Source organism: Manis pentadactyla, chromosome 6 (assembly GCF_030020395.1).
Source record: "Manis pentadactyla isolate mManPen7 chromosome 6, mManPen7.hap1, whole genome shotgun sequence".
Taxonomy (NCBI): domain Eukaryota; kingdom Metazoa; phylum Chordata; class Mammalia; order Pholidota; family Manidae; genus Manis; species Manis pentadactyla.
The window spans coordinates 78748098-78764343 of record NC_080024.1 but is presented as its reverse complement, the minus strand read 5'-3'; the positions used below and the strand labels follow the sequence as shown (position 1 = coordinate 78764343).

General features: G+C 37.6%; 1 pseudogene; it reads left to right on the top strand.

The window, feature by feature from the left end:
• Positions 1-707: 707 nt before the first annotated feature.
• LOC130684181 (iron-responsive element-binding protein 2-like) lies at positions 708-15606 on the top strand (annotated as a pseudogene).
• Positions 15607-16246: the final 640 nt, after the last annotated feature.

Here is a 16246-nt window from a genome sequence, read left to right as displayed (position 1 = left end):
CGCAGCTTCTGATTCTTGCCCGGCCGCTATGGAGTTTATCTCTGCTGTTGCTGTGGGCATGGCCTGCCTCGGGCCGCTGCTCCGATATGGCGGAGCCGCATTGGAGGGTAAACGGCCGGGAGGCTGTTTATCTCTGTGAGGGACCTCTGTCTGACCTGACCTGCTATCCAGGGGTTTAGGGTGCCCGGAGTTCCCTGCTGCTGGACTGTGTCCCAGGACGCTTCCGTCTGGCTGTGTGGTCCCTGTCCCTTTAACACTTCCAAAAAGCACTCGCTTTTCCTTTTCTCCGGGGCACCGGCTACCAGGACCTACTCACACATCTTACTGTCCTTTTTCCCTAGTATCCAGCACCCCACGCATGCACTGTCTGCGGTCCAGTGCGGATGGCAAGGGCTGGCTGATTAGCAGTCCTGGGCTCCTTCTCCCTCCCTCTCTGACTCCTCTCCTCCCGCTGGGGAGCTGGTGTGAGGGGCGCTCAGGTCCCACTTGGCTGTGGCTTGTATCTTACCCCCTTCGTGAGGTGCTGGGTTCTCGCAGGTGTGGATGTAGTCTGGTTGTTTTCCTGTGTCTTCTGGTCTCTCTTTCAGGAAGAGTTGTCTTTGTTGTATTTTCAAAATATATGTGGTTTTGGGAGGAGATTTCTGCTCCTCTACTCACGCCGCCATCTTGGCTCCACCTCTAAGAAAGATTTTGACATCTTAGGGAAAATGATTGATTCCATGTATGGTACCAAAAGATCACAAAGTTAAATTGAGAATTGTAGGGTTATCCCAAAGGAAAAGGAATATGCCATTATATTTTTAGCGGAATCAATTCTTTCTTTTAGACATACTGATAATTAATCTTGCCTTTAGAGCCCTCTGGCTGTATTTTTTCTTAGCAATATTATGATCTATTTTTGATGTTTTAGTTCATAGAAAATTTCAATCTGTTACATATGTTTACATTTATTGAATTCTTTTTCTTCTTTGAAGTTCTATTCATGGTCTTCATAGGACTGATTTTATCTTGGTTTTCACAGTGTATATTGTGGTACCTCATTAATTTGGTGAAAGTAGCAGTTGGTTTGGTATACCTAATCTGTATTGCTCTCATCTTCATGAATTTAATCAAACATCTTTCTCCTAGGCTTGAGTTTCTATATCTTAAGCAGTTTGGATTAAGTGACCCCTACCACCTCTGAGATGTTTGGACTTAGTATTGTCCCCAGGTTGAAGGCTGTTTCATTCTTAGTCCCCTCCCTAGTTGCTTCACTGTACCAATCCAAGACCATTTCATAATTTAGAACAGGTGAGTAGCTGTTTGGTTCTTGGTAAAAACTAAGTAAAATGATTTTAGAAGGAATTTTGAAGCCACATCTCAAATGTTATCAAAATGGAATTTACCTAAAATTAATGATGCTGTAAATATTTGTGGTGTAAAATTTAATGTGCTGTAGAAATTAGTGATGCTATAGTTGGAATTTGAAGAATTTTTATAGCCAACATGTAATTTTTTATTTAAATACAGTTCATCTGTATATTACTATTTCATCCAATTTACGATGCCATTAATGGATAGACACAACCTTATTTAAAATACTGCTAAGAAAGACTGCCAGCTAACAGACTCACCATTGAGTCTAAGGTATACCCCTATTTCAGAGACATTAAAATGTAAATCTTAGCCATTTTGAGTTTTCAGGCCCTTTTCTGTCCTAACAGTGACATGGGAAAACTCTTCTATTGACAGTTTATCTTAAAACACCTGCAAAACCGGAAGGAGTTCCTGTTTCATAAGAACAAGTGGACCTCTTTCCTTCACCGTCACTAGTAAGAGTAAAAAATTAGATTTTGTAGTTTTCAAAGAAACCATGCTTATCTTATTGCTGATTTTGTGTATTTATGTGTGTCCCTTTATTAGCACCTCAGGCAAGTAGAAGTGGCTGGAAAGTTTGTTGAGTTTTTTGGAAGTGGAGTTTCACAATTATCTATAGTGGATCAAACTACAATAGCAAATATGTGTCCAGAATATGGTGCTATCCTCAGCTTTTTCCCTGTTGACAATGTGACTTTAAAACATTTAGAACATACAGGTAAGAAGCAAGATCACTTAGGATAAACTTGTTACATTTCCAGTGTGTGTCTCTGAAATATTCTATAGTAAGTCACTATTCTTGTACATGTTATTTAGTTATTCATGAAATTGTCTTATTTTAAAAGAATGCATAAAATGCATATTAAACTTCCCAGATTCTGGTCTGTTCCTGGTTCCCTGGGGCCCATTTACGGCAACGTAAAGGGATTATCTATAGTGCCTACCTTCAGCTTTGTTTTTCCCCATAATGATGGAGACCTCCATTCTGCTTAGGGATCAGAGGTTGCAGTTTAATGGGAGTCAAGCTTGAGAATATTCTCCTCTGTTCTTTTAGCAGGAATAGGTGGTCACCAGACAAAGAGTTTGGGACCCAGTGCTCTGACAGTAAGAAGCACGTGATTTGGTGAAAAGCAGCACAGGGTTACAAGTTCCGAATCTTCTGTAGCCTGGCAAGCTAGGAGTTTTTACCACTCTTATGTTGAGTAGTTTATGTATTATAAGAAGTACCTGAAAACCCACAATGTGTTGATACTACATAAGGCCCCTTGTTTTTAAAAAGCAGGATCTCTTTTCTTATTTTGATCCACTTCCTCTTTTTTTTAAGTAAAAACAATTTTGTTTTTTTATTGAAGCATAGTTGCTATACAATCTTATATTGGTTTCAGGTATACAACACAGTGATTCAACACTTACATACATCATTAAATGCTCACCCCAGAACTGTTGACTATATGCTGTACTTTCATGTCTGTGACTAATTTATATTATGATTGAGATTTTGTGACTCTCTGTTTCACCCACCAACCCCAATTCCTCCCCCATGGTAACCACCAGTGACTTCTCAATGTCTATCAGCCTATTGCCTGTATTTTTCATTTTGTTTTGTTTTGTTTTTAAATTGCCCCTCTTCCTCTTTTAAAGAGATCATTGCTGAACTCCTAATCTCTAATCATACATATATTTGGGGAATATATTCTAGTATTTTTCATTTTGGGAGAAGATTATTATAAGTCACATGGCAAAATGAATAACAATTCATTTGGATTCTTGGAGAGGGAATAGTCCTCATAAAATCCTGAGATTTCTTCAAGCTGGATTTTGATGGGTGGCTTCTACATGGGTCTGGGCTTTCTCATGTGGTGGCTTTAGGAATCCAGTGGTCTGAGGACACAGAGACAGCCAACCTTCTGGAAATCACACTGCTTTGGTGCAGGGGGAACACAGACCCCACCCCTTGCTGGAGGAATGTTACTGTTACATTGTGAGAAGAACTTATAACTTGGAGGATGTGTTCTGTGACAATCCTGCGGAAAGACCATCTGCATAAGTCACTTTACTTCTCATCAGGCTTACAGACAACCACCTCAATGTTCAATTGGAAACTTTTAATATCAACATCTAAATTCTTTAATTTCTGCTTTTTCTCTGTAAAACTGTTCTTAACTTTCACTTTATTCTTTCATTTTAACTATTAATATTGTTTATTGTTTATGGAAAGTGATGGATTTCTTCCTTCATGGTGGATAGTAATTTATTATGTTCGGTTTTATTACTGGATTTTCTTTTGCAAATAATATTTTTTGCGAGTCTTATAGAAGTTTCTCAGTATTTATCATCAGTGATTAACTTTTAAGTAAGGGCTGGCAGGTGTTTTTAGCAAGTAGCGTTTTCATGAAGGGTAAACTTTACTCTTGAGAATAATATCAAATATTAATTTGGAAAGAAATCTATTCTGAGTATTATGTAATCTGGAATATTTGTTTCTTGCTCATCATTGGAACGCAGAACCCTATCCCCAAAGATTTCACAATTCCTTACTTGATTTTTGTTATTAATCTTCTTTTTAGGTTTTGACAAAGACAAACTCAAGTCAATGGAAGCATACCTTAAAGCTGTGAAATTGTTTAGCAATAACCAGAATAATTCAGGAACGCCTGAGTACTCCCAAGTATATACAGAATAACCCAAGTAGTAGTGAAGAGTGTAAATTCTGGAGCCTAACCACCTGGGTTTGAATCCCAGCCCTAAAATTTATTAGTTTTGTAACCTTGGGCACTTTATTTAGCCTTTCTGCCTCAGTTTCCCCATCTCTAAGATAGGAAGATCCTATCTAACTCAGGATTCTTTAAAGATCAAACACAAATTCATTAGAATAGCCTCAGGCACATAGTAAGTGCTCAATAAATTTTAGCCATTATTACTATTTAACAAGCTAATGGGTATGTGAGTCTCATTTTATTAATTAATTTTACATAGATTTCTATTACAGTGAATTTTTCAACTTTTTACGGGGTCTAAATTTTTAGTATTTTAAGTACAAAATTGACTCTTAATTTAGCACTCTAATTTTTTTCTACTTCATGATCACTATAATATCCTCCCAAAATACCAGTTTTGATGATGTCTGCATCTGGTTAATGTCTATATTTTGTGAAAGTCCACAATTATGAAAGGGATATCCAGTTATGCAGTCTTAAATGTTAAATATATTTTACAATCTAAGCAAACGTTTCTAATCTGTTGAGGATTTGTGTTTATATTGAAGTAGGTAGTATTCACTTTCAGGAGTCTTAATTTTAATAACATTCATTTTCTAGTAGTGTGTCAAGGATCTAAATAAACAACAGGATGTTATCATAGGTGTGGTTAACTGTTAGCTATATTTTTTGTGGGGGGTGGGAATCCATTTTCTCACCCAGCTGTATTGTTCTTGATAGCATGTATCCCTCCTTGAAATTTTAATTTGTGTACTGGTTTGTCTGTCTTTCCAAATGGAAGGTACACATAGGCTCCATTAGGACAGGAACTTGTGTCAGCACTATTTATTTTTATTTATTTTTATTTTTTGCATTGCATCTTCAGCTCCTAGAACACTGACTGGCACACAGTAGATATTCAGGAAACATGTTAGGCAAATAGGTGAATACATTACTGGCATATTGAAGGCTAGTATAGCACCCGTCGGGATTGAATTCGTGTAAATTTGCTTTGGTCGGGTCTTCTAACTTCTGTGAGGATTTTCTGGTCCACTTCACCACTGTTTATTGACTCTAGTGCTTTGTCCACATTAAAAAACAAAGAAGGGAAGAAAGAATTGTAGGAAAGAGTAAGAAAAAGTAAGTAGAAACGTGGTAGTGGTAAAATAAAATTGAATACATTTGCTTATTAAAAACCTGACCATATTAAGAAATAAAGCTATAACCCATCAAGAAATTGATTTCAAGAGAAACTCATGAATCCCACTTTTAAACACAAAGACTACGATCACCTGGAGCCGAGAAATGAAGGCATAAGAAAAGCAGGTTTGTGGTCAAGGTCATTCAGAACAAGCGGGGTTGTAGAGGAATCATGAAGGTCTCAATGAAGGGAAACTTAATTTGCACATACGCTGGATAAGTGGATGACAGGAAGTGATAGAAATACCAGAGAAATTAATAGAAACTTAGGTGGAAGGTGGGGCTTTTAAAAAAATAATTTTTTGAACCAAGGAATAAAAGTGTGACCTGCAGGAGCCTGCCTGGCCAGCTAGACACTGGGGAACCAGCAAATGAAAAACCCTTTCTCTGTTGTGTCCCTCCAGCACCATCTACCGACTGGCCGTGAAAGGGTAAATGCTCACGAGCCCAACTCCACTGTCACAGAACAGGCAAAGAAGGGAGAATTTAGAGCTCAGAGGCCAAAGTTGATAGTCACCACAGGCATCCACTGTACAAGAGACATCTGTGAAGACAGTGTTTATCATCTTCCTGGGAAAAAAAAACATTTGGGGAACAGAAAATTTTTTACAGACTATTCAATTGATGTTGGACAGTGTGTGCATTGTTCTGCTAGTCTTCTAGCAGTTTTTGTCATGTTTCATAAATGGGGTTGTTAAAAAAATCTGTATTTCTGGGGTTGAATGTCAGAATGAATACGTAACTCAGTGTGCTTCAGAAATTAGTCCTTAAGTTAGAATCTTTACTTAAAGTTCTAAATCCTTTCCCTTTTCTCCATGATCTAGGTGATCCAGATTAATCTGAATTCAATAGTTCCATCTGTCAGTGGTCCAAAAAGACCTCAGGATAGAGTTGCTGTGACAGAAATGAAAAGTGATTTCCAAGCTTGCTTAAATGAAAAGGTAGATCACTCTATTGATGTCTTTGTCAGTGCACTTTGTGTTGAATAAGTAATATAGAACTAGCCAGGTGACCCATAAAGTCAATCTGCTGTGTTTTTTTGTTACAGCACACACCATCAGCCCCATTTTTCCTTCTGACCAAAGTATAGATCAGTCGTTTACCCAGGTCCACTGTGAGGAGCAGAGGTTGACTGTCTCTCTTTAAGTTAAAATTTAAATTAATTAAAATTTGGGTTTCTTAGTCACAGTGGCCTCATTTCAGGTGCTGGATAGTTACTTGTGGTTAACACTTTTGTGTTGGACAGCATAGATACTAAATATTCACATCATCACAGAAAAATTCTGTTGAATAGCACTGTTCTAGACTTTTGTGACTTCCCAGAATAGGAGAAAAACACTACTGTGTAACTAATTATTCTCAAAATCTGGTAACAAGTGACCTCTTTGACTTGGGGGTTTATACAGAATTTCTGAGAATCATGGCTTCAATCTTGCCACTTTCTCTATTCTGAGAACTAGTAGCTGGCTTTCAGAGCCTTCCTTTCTTAAAATTTCTTTGTGTGTGTGTGTGTGTGTGAGAGAGAGAGAGAGAGAGAGAGAGAGAGAGAAAATGTCAGACTTAGACAGAAACAAAATGGTGTGTTGAATTCCCATGTACTTCACTTCAACAATTAACAACTCATTGGCAGTCTTGCTTCATCTATTTTATACACATATGTTCACAGGCTCATTTTGAAGCAGATCTTCAGGGCCATTGTTAACAAAGAAAATTTGTACATCTCTTGAGTATTACCTGAACAGCAGTGAGCAGAGAACAATAAAGCCAAGGTATACCTGCATTCTGGGTAGTTGGCTGTACCTAGTAATTCTTATTGTGACTACTCAAATTCATATTTTAGCTGAATCTTAACTACTAAAGGTCATGAATCTTTAGCAACACTCACAAATAATCAGAACTTCCAGTGTCAAATCATCATATGTCAAGGATCTGCTGTATTTTCTGCCAGTCTTTTTTCCTATTTGTATCCAGAATGCATAGTTTATATTTATGTGCAAATTTACATAGGTTGGATTTAAAGGCTTCCAAATTGCTGCCGAAAAGCAGAATGATGCCTTCACTATTTGCTATGAATAGGTGTCTATCAGCTGTCCCATGAGTCTGTCGTCGTCGCTGCAGTTACCAGATGCATCAATAACTGCAATCCATCTGTCATGCTCTCTGCAGGTAGGTTGTGTTTTATGGCCATACATAGTCTTTTCCTAAATTAGTTTTTACTTTTCTGTTATGTGGTTTTTCTATATCACACGTGAGTATCAGTGTCTGTGTCTGAGAAACTTCATGAGATTTTTAGGTCTTCAACATTAGGTCTCAAGGAGACTACGTTTGATTTATGTTACTAATTTTGTTTTTATTACATGGGAGGTAAATTTTTAAAAAATCATAACTTGCATGTCTATTAGTTTTAGGTTGTATCTGCTGCTTCTGGTAATTTAGAAGTATAATGATCGAATCCCTTGATAATCTATGTGAAGTTTCCATAGTAGTGTGCCATAGTCCATTGAGAGTAAAAGATGATTGGTAAGGATTGTAAATGAAATCAGTTGTATGCACATAGAACCACTCATTGTTAAAAGTCATGTGTAATACATGCTGAATTATTATTTATTATGACTGGAATTTTAAAAGGCTCACTATGCGTTGGTTACTGTGTGCATTATATTACTACATATCGTCCTTTGGTCCATTTATGCGCATGCCACATCAGGCTGCACGTGAACAATTTACAATGTAAAGCTAGTGTATCTGCTGCAACTTGTGGTTTGTTTCAAATGAAAAAAATCAAGAGCATAGAGTGGACAAAATAATGACAGTAAATTCATGAGTGTGGACTTTTACCCTGACAAGAGATGGAGATTGGCTTGTTAAATAAATACTTTCTCGCTTCCCCCTTTAATGTGAGGAAGGAGGGAGAGACATCACCGTAATGAATCATTGTTCACTGTGCAGGTCTTTTGGCTAAAAAAGCTGTTCAAGCTGGTCTGCATGTTAAACCTTACATCAGAATGAGTTTATCTCCAGGCAGTGGGATGGTTACACATTACCTCAGTTCCAGTGGAGTATTGCATTCCTTAGTAAACTCGGGTAAGTAAGTGATAGTTACACCTCTTTACACTGACATTGGTACTCAGCAGTGATGGAAGCTGCTTCCTAGAACCCTTCATAGTCAAGAAGTTAGAAAAATTGTGCTCTAGCTTACTTGTTACCTCACCATTGTCACACATCTTTGAGGCCCTGTCACTCACAGGTAAGATTGGTTATAGTCAGTGAACACAGCAGCAGTGTGCTGGCTGCAGAAGTAGGAAATGTGGATTCGAGTTTAAGGATGGAAAGACAAAATGGACAAGTAAAACCAAGTAGCAGTGGCCGGCCATATATGCCATGGTACCATGTAGAGTGTAATTTCCATGAGTTGGGAAGACAGGAAGAGTGAACTCTTACAGGTTGTTTTATTAACTGAGTAAATTGTCTTGATTGGGGCTTGTGATGTGCTGGGGTCTATTAAATAAGCACAGGTGAAGTTGTCCCTGAACTGTGGGGAAAATACGTTTACATTTCTTACATAATCAGAAAAATAAATTGTGGCTAGCTATATTCAGTGTCTATTTTGGAACATACCCTACATAAGTAGTCAATTCCTTTGCAAGAGAGATACATTTTAGATTTTCTTTTTGCTTTTAGAAGGGCAGCTGGAGGTAATTTTGAGGATTTTACCTACAGTTTTTTAGTTATATCATCTTGGGATTTTTGTCAGGGACTTTTTTTGGTTAAGAATGGGAAGATTTGTTCCTGTCAGAGGACCCAACTCCAGCGCCTCTTTGGTGAGCTTTGGTCAGCTTGTTAAAGCCAGGCTGTCTTGAGGCTTTGTAGTTTAAACCCTCAGGCAGAAGTACAGCATCAGTTTTTTGAGTGCTCATGTTATGTTCCTAGCAAGTAGTAGCTGAGGAGTTTTCTTGTGTAGTGTGATTGGCTCTCTGCAGAGTTAGTTACCAATCCTGACTAGGGCTTGTCCTAAGCATCAGGACTTCAATGGTTGGCATCCAGTGCAGGCTGCATGCCCGAGAGGGAGAGTCAGGCTTGGTTGCTCAGAAACCGGAGTAGACATGCCGATGAAGGTTGATCCATCTGTCATGAATATTCTCTTCAGTGATCTTATTACAAAGGTGGAAATAAGAGATAAGGCTTGTCGTGTCTTCACAAATGCTGTGACGTTTTGTCCAGTCATATTTCTGTTTTGAAATGCAGATTTGAAATAGTTGGCTATGGATGTTCAGCATGTGTGGGAAACACAGCACCCTTATCAGAAGCCATTTTAAATGCAGTCAAACAGGTAAAATGTGTCACTCAATAAGATAACGAACTCTGTTTTATTAATAAATTACAGAAAATGTATATTGACCTTTGTATTTCTGTAGACCTATATATATTCTGTGGGAATAGTAACCTGTCAATCTTAAAATGATTCTCAAAGAATAACACAAGGAATTAGTTTATTTACAGTTTTGATAGTTCTGTAATAATTGGTAGAATATGTTTTGGTTATCTTGTCCTCAGAAGTACAATATTTGAGATTGTTTATGTATATATAATTATCCAAATTTGTACCATCTCTAGAATATATATTGTTTGTGTGTGTTTTTCTTCAGGGTGATTTGGTTACCTGTGGAGTTTTATCTGGAAACAAAAATTTTGAAGTTCGTCTTTGTGATTGTGTCCATGCCAACTATCTTGCCTCTCCACCCTTGGGTGGCTTATGCCATAGCAGGTACAGTGAATATAGATTTCCAGACCGAGCCTTTAGGTATCTCTTCCTTTATCTGCATACATATGTCCCTGCGCACACTTTTTTCCCAGAGGCTGTTGTATTTTTGAAATGTTTCTTAGATCAGCCATTATTTGATCATTTCAGGACCTCTTGGTGTAATGCATCGTCATTCATTTCTGTGTTTATATGAAGAAAGTAAAATGGGCATAGTTGCTTCCTTCAGCTGCTTATGCCTAAAGCAGTCTGCTGTTGAGTAATTTACTTAGTTTGTATGATAATTCCTTTGGCGATGTGAATGTCTTGAATCTCATACTAAAATATTTTAAACAGGTACTGACACTACTGGCAAGAACATTTACCTACATAATATTTGGCCTCCTCGAGAAGAAGTTAATCAGATAGAGGAAGAGCATGTTATATTGTCCATGTTTAAAACATGAAAAGAGGAAATAGAGGTAAGAGTCTCATTTCTTCAGCAGTTCAGTGAAGTGTCGATGTTTTCTTTATTTCACACATCCTGCTTTCTGAATAGAATAAAATTTTAGATTACATTATTTTGAACACATACGTTTTAATGAGTGATAGTCATTTTGTATCTGGAAATCTCTAGTATCTGAGAGAATAGCTTAGAGTAACAGAATTGATTTATTTTTTTACCTATTAGAAATATGTAGCAAGCATTTACATTTGGCATCTTGAATATGGGCACACTTCATATAAACTGCTCTGTTAGCCCACTCAGATGGTTCAGATTTCGAAAGAAAGATGGTGCAATGAGTCTGTCTCACCCATGCCTGGCCTCCTGCTTCACCTCCTCAGAGGCAACCAGTGCTTGTCAGTTTTTTAAGCATCGTCCCAGGGATGTCTTTTACACCTACAAGTAAATACATATAGTCACACTTTTTTTTAATAATGGAAAATATAAATATGAGGGCACAAAAAGTGTTTATTCACTTAACAAATATTTACTGAATCTCTGCTGTGTGCCAGGCACTCTTCTAGGTATGCGGATTTCATCAGTTAACAAAACCCAACATTCTCATGGGGAGAGGAAGGCAGTGAACCATTAGCAGAATAACTAGGTAGATTACATATTATGCTAAAAAGTGGTAAGTGGTAATGAAAAAATATATATGATCAGGGTAAAAAGAACCAATTGTGCAAAATTTGGGGAGTAGATTGTAATTTTATATAGAGTGGTTGAAAATATGACATTTGAGCAAAACTTTGAAAGATGTGAATAAGTTAGCCATATATCTGGACAAAGAAGAGGGCTGCCCGGTGGAGAAATCAGGGTAAAGGCCTCAAGGAGGGCAGTGTGGCTAGAGCATGGGAAATAAGGATAGTGGTAGGAAACGATGTCAGAAATGGAGGTCCCAGTACATAGGGAACTTTAGACCAATGTTAAAATGTAGTCTTGTACTCTGAGTGAAGTGACACGGGGAGTGGGAGCCATGGGAAGGTTTCGAACAGAGGAGTGTCATACTCAAAAGGGTTGCTCTTTGTATTGAGACTTTCTTTGGGGTGAAGGTTGGGTAGAAGCAGGAAGACCAGTGACAGCAGAATCCAGAGGGAAAGGCGATGATGGCTGGACTGCTGGGGTGGTGGTGCAGGTGGCAAGGGTTATAAGTGTAGTTTGAAAATATCACACTGTGATGTGGGACGTGCATTGAAAGAAGTAGCGGTTTTTGTCCATGACGATATTCTGAAGATCAACAGCAATACCCACACACAATCTCTCTTTAGCAACTTGTGTAGATATTTTTAAGTTTTTTAGATTTTTGGAGTCTACAAATTTTGACATTCAGTTTCTATTGAAACTTAACTCACAGGGTAGTGCTCCTAAAAATCTGGTGTGTTGGAATTTGATGAGCAAATCTTTATTGATTCCATCCAAAATGTCATGATTTTATAGAATGTGCTGTCAGCTTTATTTCTAAATCAGTAAGACCTATTTTTTTCATTTTAACATAAATACTTTATTCCCTTGATCATTTATATAAGCCTCTTTTTATGACTCCCATTTTATCTTTCTTTTAATTCACCAACCAAAACCATATTCACAGATGGGAAATAAGCAGTGGGATTCCTTAGAAGCACCATATTCACTCTTGTTTCCATGGGACTTGAAGTTTACTTCTATCAGATGTCCTTCATTTTTTGATAAGCTTGTTAAGTACTGTTTTATCACTGTTTCATCTTTTTAATGTTGTTATAACTAAAAAAACTCATGAAGAGTTAAATGCCTTTAACTTTTTACCTTTTAGACCAAAGAGCCAGTTTCACTGCTGTCTATTGAAAATGCCCACGTCCTACTGCATCTGGGAGACTGTGTCACCACAGACCATATATCGCCCGCTGGAAGCATTGCGAGGAGTAGTGCTGCTGTTAAATACTTGGCCAGTAGAGGGTATGTGTGCCTGGTGTTCAGATGCTTTTATTTTGTCTCCTTTCTTACTGATTGAGAGGCTTCTGGTCACGTTCGTTCCTCCAGGAAGTACCTGCTGTCACAGGTGTCTGCTTGCCATGGTGACTTACGCAGTAACTGGAGTACCTGTTGTACCTGCTTTTGCTTATGTTTTTAGAAACTGAAATGGCTGTTTTAAATTGCACCCCTAATAGAGGGGTAGCCAAAATAAACAAATGATTGGAAGCAAGACTTCTCTTTTCAATTTTTCTTTGTTGAAAAGTCATCATGGTTTGACCTGTCAAATTACCCTAACCACCCTCCCCTAGTTAGAAATTTAAATGTGTCTTTTGTGGACTATAAGATGCATGTGCATGAAGCTAGGCTTGATCTGTGTCAAATGGAAAGACAGTGAATTCCTGCTTTTTGAGTCTAAAATTTTACATAAATCAATGAATGTAAAGATCGTTTATAGAGGAGTTAACAATCTGAAACTAGAAACACATTATTTCATTTCTCTGTGCATGGTAATGCTCTCTGGTGTCACAGAGCCATCCTGACACCACAGACAGGTTTGCTGAAGGTGGGACATGCTGCCCGATCAACCTTGGTGCTTGTGCTGCTTGAATGACAAGACTTTGCAGTGAAATCTCATACACAGACCATGTCGTGTGGCTTGGTTTGTCATGTAGTAAACCTGAAAACTCTTACTGTAGTTTCAGCAGTGCTGTCGTGAATTTTGTGTTTGAACTTACTTTCCAGTTAACTGTAGTTTGATGTGAATTAAAGTACTTTGGTAGAAATTACTAATAGCAGCTGCCTTTGGTAAAACTTCACGAAGATGAATCAGTTTGTTACCCACTTAGCTTTTATATACAGTGTTGAGAAATAAGGTAAATTTTCTTTTTCCCAGATATTTGTTGGTTGTGATTTCCATCTTGGTCGTAATTGTGACATTGCTGCCAACCCTCAAAAAAAAGGAGCCACCACTTTCCAAGATACAGTTTTTATATTTATTGTAGTTTCAGATCTTAGAATATTTAATCCAGTACTTCTCATAAATCAGAATTTTTTTAAATAGACATATGAACCATCCCCCACCCCCACCTCCATTATAAAAACATTTAAGTGTACAAATTTAGAATATTTATTGCCTTTACATAAAAGGCCGTACAGACACTTAGCTGTTGTTGAGATGCTTAGCTGTTTCTTGTCCTGGTGACCAGTCCAGCCCGTTAACACCCAGATTATGGTGTCTGAATGCCATAGCACTGTACAGGTATCTCAGCTTTCCAGAAGCTCAAGTCACACCACTTTGTTTTCACATAAGACCTACATTGGTGTGGTAACAGCTTTTTTCGTGGAAGTGAAAATCCTCTTCGGATTTCTTTCCATTAGCAAAAAGGCAAGTGCTAGCGTAGGTCTATGGCAAAAGTGGAGGGATGTGACCCTCCAGAAATCAGGAGATGCCCTGCACTGGATGCTGTTTTGGTTTATGAATGGTTATGTTGGAACATTCTCTTCCAGATAGGAGGGGAAACCCGTACAACCAGTGCTTCTTGGAGAGATGATTGATTCCAAATTTGGGTCTGGAAAATGTCTATATTTTTCCCAGTGAGAAATAGCTGCCAGAAACTACAGGGCTTCTGTGAAAAGGTCTCAGGAACCAATTTGAACCTGCCACTGCTTAAAGATGGGACATGCTGAGCATCAGTAAAAAATACTAACTGGAATGGATTAAATCATGCATTTTAGTCTCTGAGTTTATAATAATACTGAAAGAAAAAACAGACCAACTTACCTCTGGAAGTTGGTAGGGAACCATCTGATTACTTAACAGTCATAGATTTGTAAACAGTCTTTATCATGTGGAATGAATTTCAGTATAACCTAATCATTGATGAAGGACATTTGTCTTTATAGAAGTTTTCCAGCTAAAAGTTGGTGGAGGAGTGATGAGTATCACTGTTGTGTAATCCCTAATGAAAGATTTAATCTGGACAGTGATGATAGTCCCTGGTAACATTCCAGAAAGAGACAACTGGGTATCATGTGCCTCCAATGGATGTTTGACCTATGAGGCCTGTTACACAAATTAACATTAAAAACCCAAATATTATCAAGCCATTGGATCTGACATCTTGTTTACAGGAAATAAAGTGACAGAGGATTGGGAATGACACCGTGGGAATGCAGTTAGTACAGTATGAATGCAGGAAACTACAACCAGTGACCTGTTTCCTTCAGAAAAAGTACAAGAGGGGCAAGAAGGGAAAGCAGATGTGAAGATTAAGAGATTGACTGAATGAATATATGAAGCATATTTGGACCCTGCCTGATTTGAACAAACCAACAACAAATGAATCATGGGGAAAATCAGGGACATTTGAATATTGACTGGCTCTCTGATATTAAGAAACTGTGGGGGCTTTTTTTGGTATCAGGATAGTATTTTACGAGTCCAAATCTTTTAGAGGAACATACTGAAATAGATACAACTAAAATGTGTTTTCCTCAAAATAATGTAATAGGGGATAATTATGGAAGAAACAGAGTCCATGATTTGATTATTACAATGTGATGAGAGGCACCTGCTTGTTGATTCACTGTTCTGTTTGCCCTACTTTTGTACATACTTGAAATTATCCATAATAAAAAATGTTTTGAGTAAGTTTTACAATTCAGTAGTACGTGATTATTTTCCACCTGAAATTAAATTACTTACATAATTTTCCTGTAGCCTTACCCCTCATGAATTCAACTCTTACGGAGCCCGAAGAGGTAATGATGCTGTAATGACAAGAGGAACTTTTGCAAATATCAAGCTTTTTAATAAGTTTCTTGGAAAACCAGCTCCCAAAACAATTCATTTTCCATCAGGACAGATAGTCAGTATATATACAAAGTATTTAAGCAGTTGCCAACTATATCAAAATTTGTGTTAATGATTTTTGTGTTTGTTTGACTCTATAGCTAGATGTGTTTGAGGCTGCTGAGCTGTACCAGAAAGAAGGTATCCCACTGATTGTTTCAGCAGGAAAGAAATATGGGTCAGGAAATTCAAGGGACTGGGCCACCAAAGGACTGTTTTTGCTGATATCAATTCTTAAATTTTATCTTACTAAACTTCAAAGAGTTTTAAATGTTTCCTTTTGGCAGTAACATCCTGTGAAAGTTTATTTTCCTCATTTGGATTTTTTGTTCTTATTTGAATATCATATTTTTTGTTTTTTTGTGATCTTATATAATATTTCGTACTAATCTAGCTTCACTTTAATACTCTGTGTTTGATTAAATATAGGTCACTCTTTTCTTATTTGAGGAAATCAGAATGTTAGAAGGAAAGAAGATTCTGTCCTGCTTGATAATAAAAATTACTTGTGTACAGTGGTAGTTTACTTAACCCCTTTTGTCTGATTTGCTCCATCAGGGGTTAACAGACTCAGAGATAGTAGGCTACATTTTCCTTTTTATTCCTAGAACAGGTGAAGATGGTGACAGGTCATCTGCCCCAAGACATTTCTCCTGAGACTCTTTATTGGAGAGCAAATAGGGGTCCACTGGAGAGAGAAGTCATAGGACTTGTAGTTTCTGACATTTCATACTCACAATTTGTAGTTGTAAAAAGGCTGGGCAAAACCAACCCTCACCACTCTCATATCTTAGGAACTTTGTTCTTTTTGAGTTTTTGGTCTTCACCCTTAAGATGGACATGCTGATTCTCTCATCTTTCTGAGATAGTACAAATATTGTGAATATTAATTACAGGTATAGGTTCCCTTTTTCCTGAGACATTTTTTAAATTAAGGTATCATTGATATA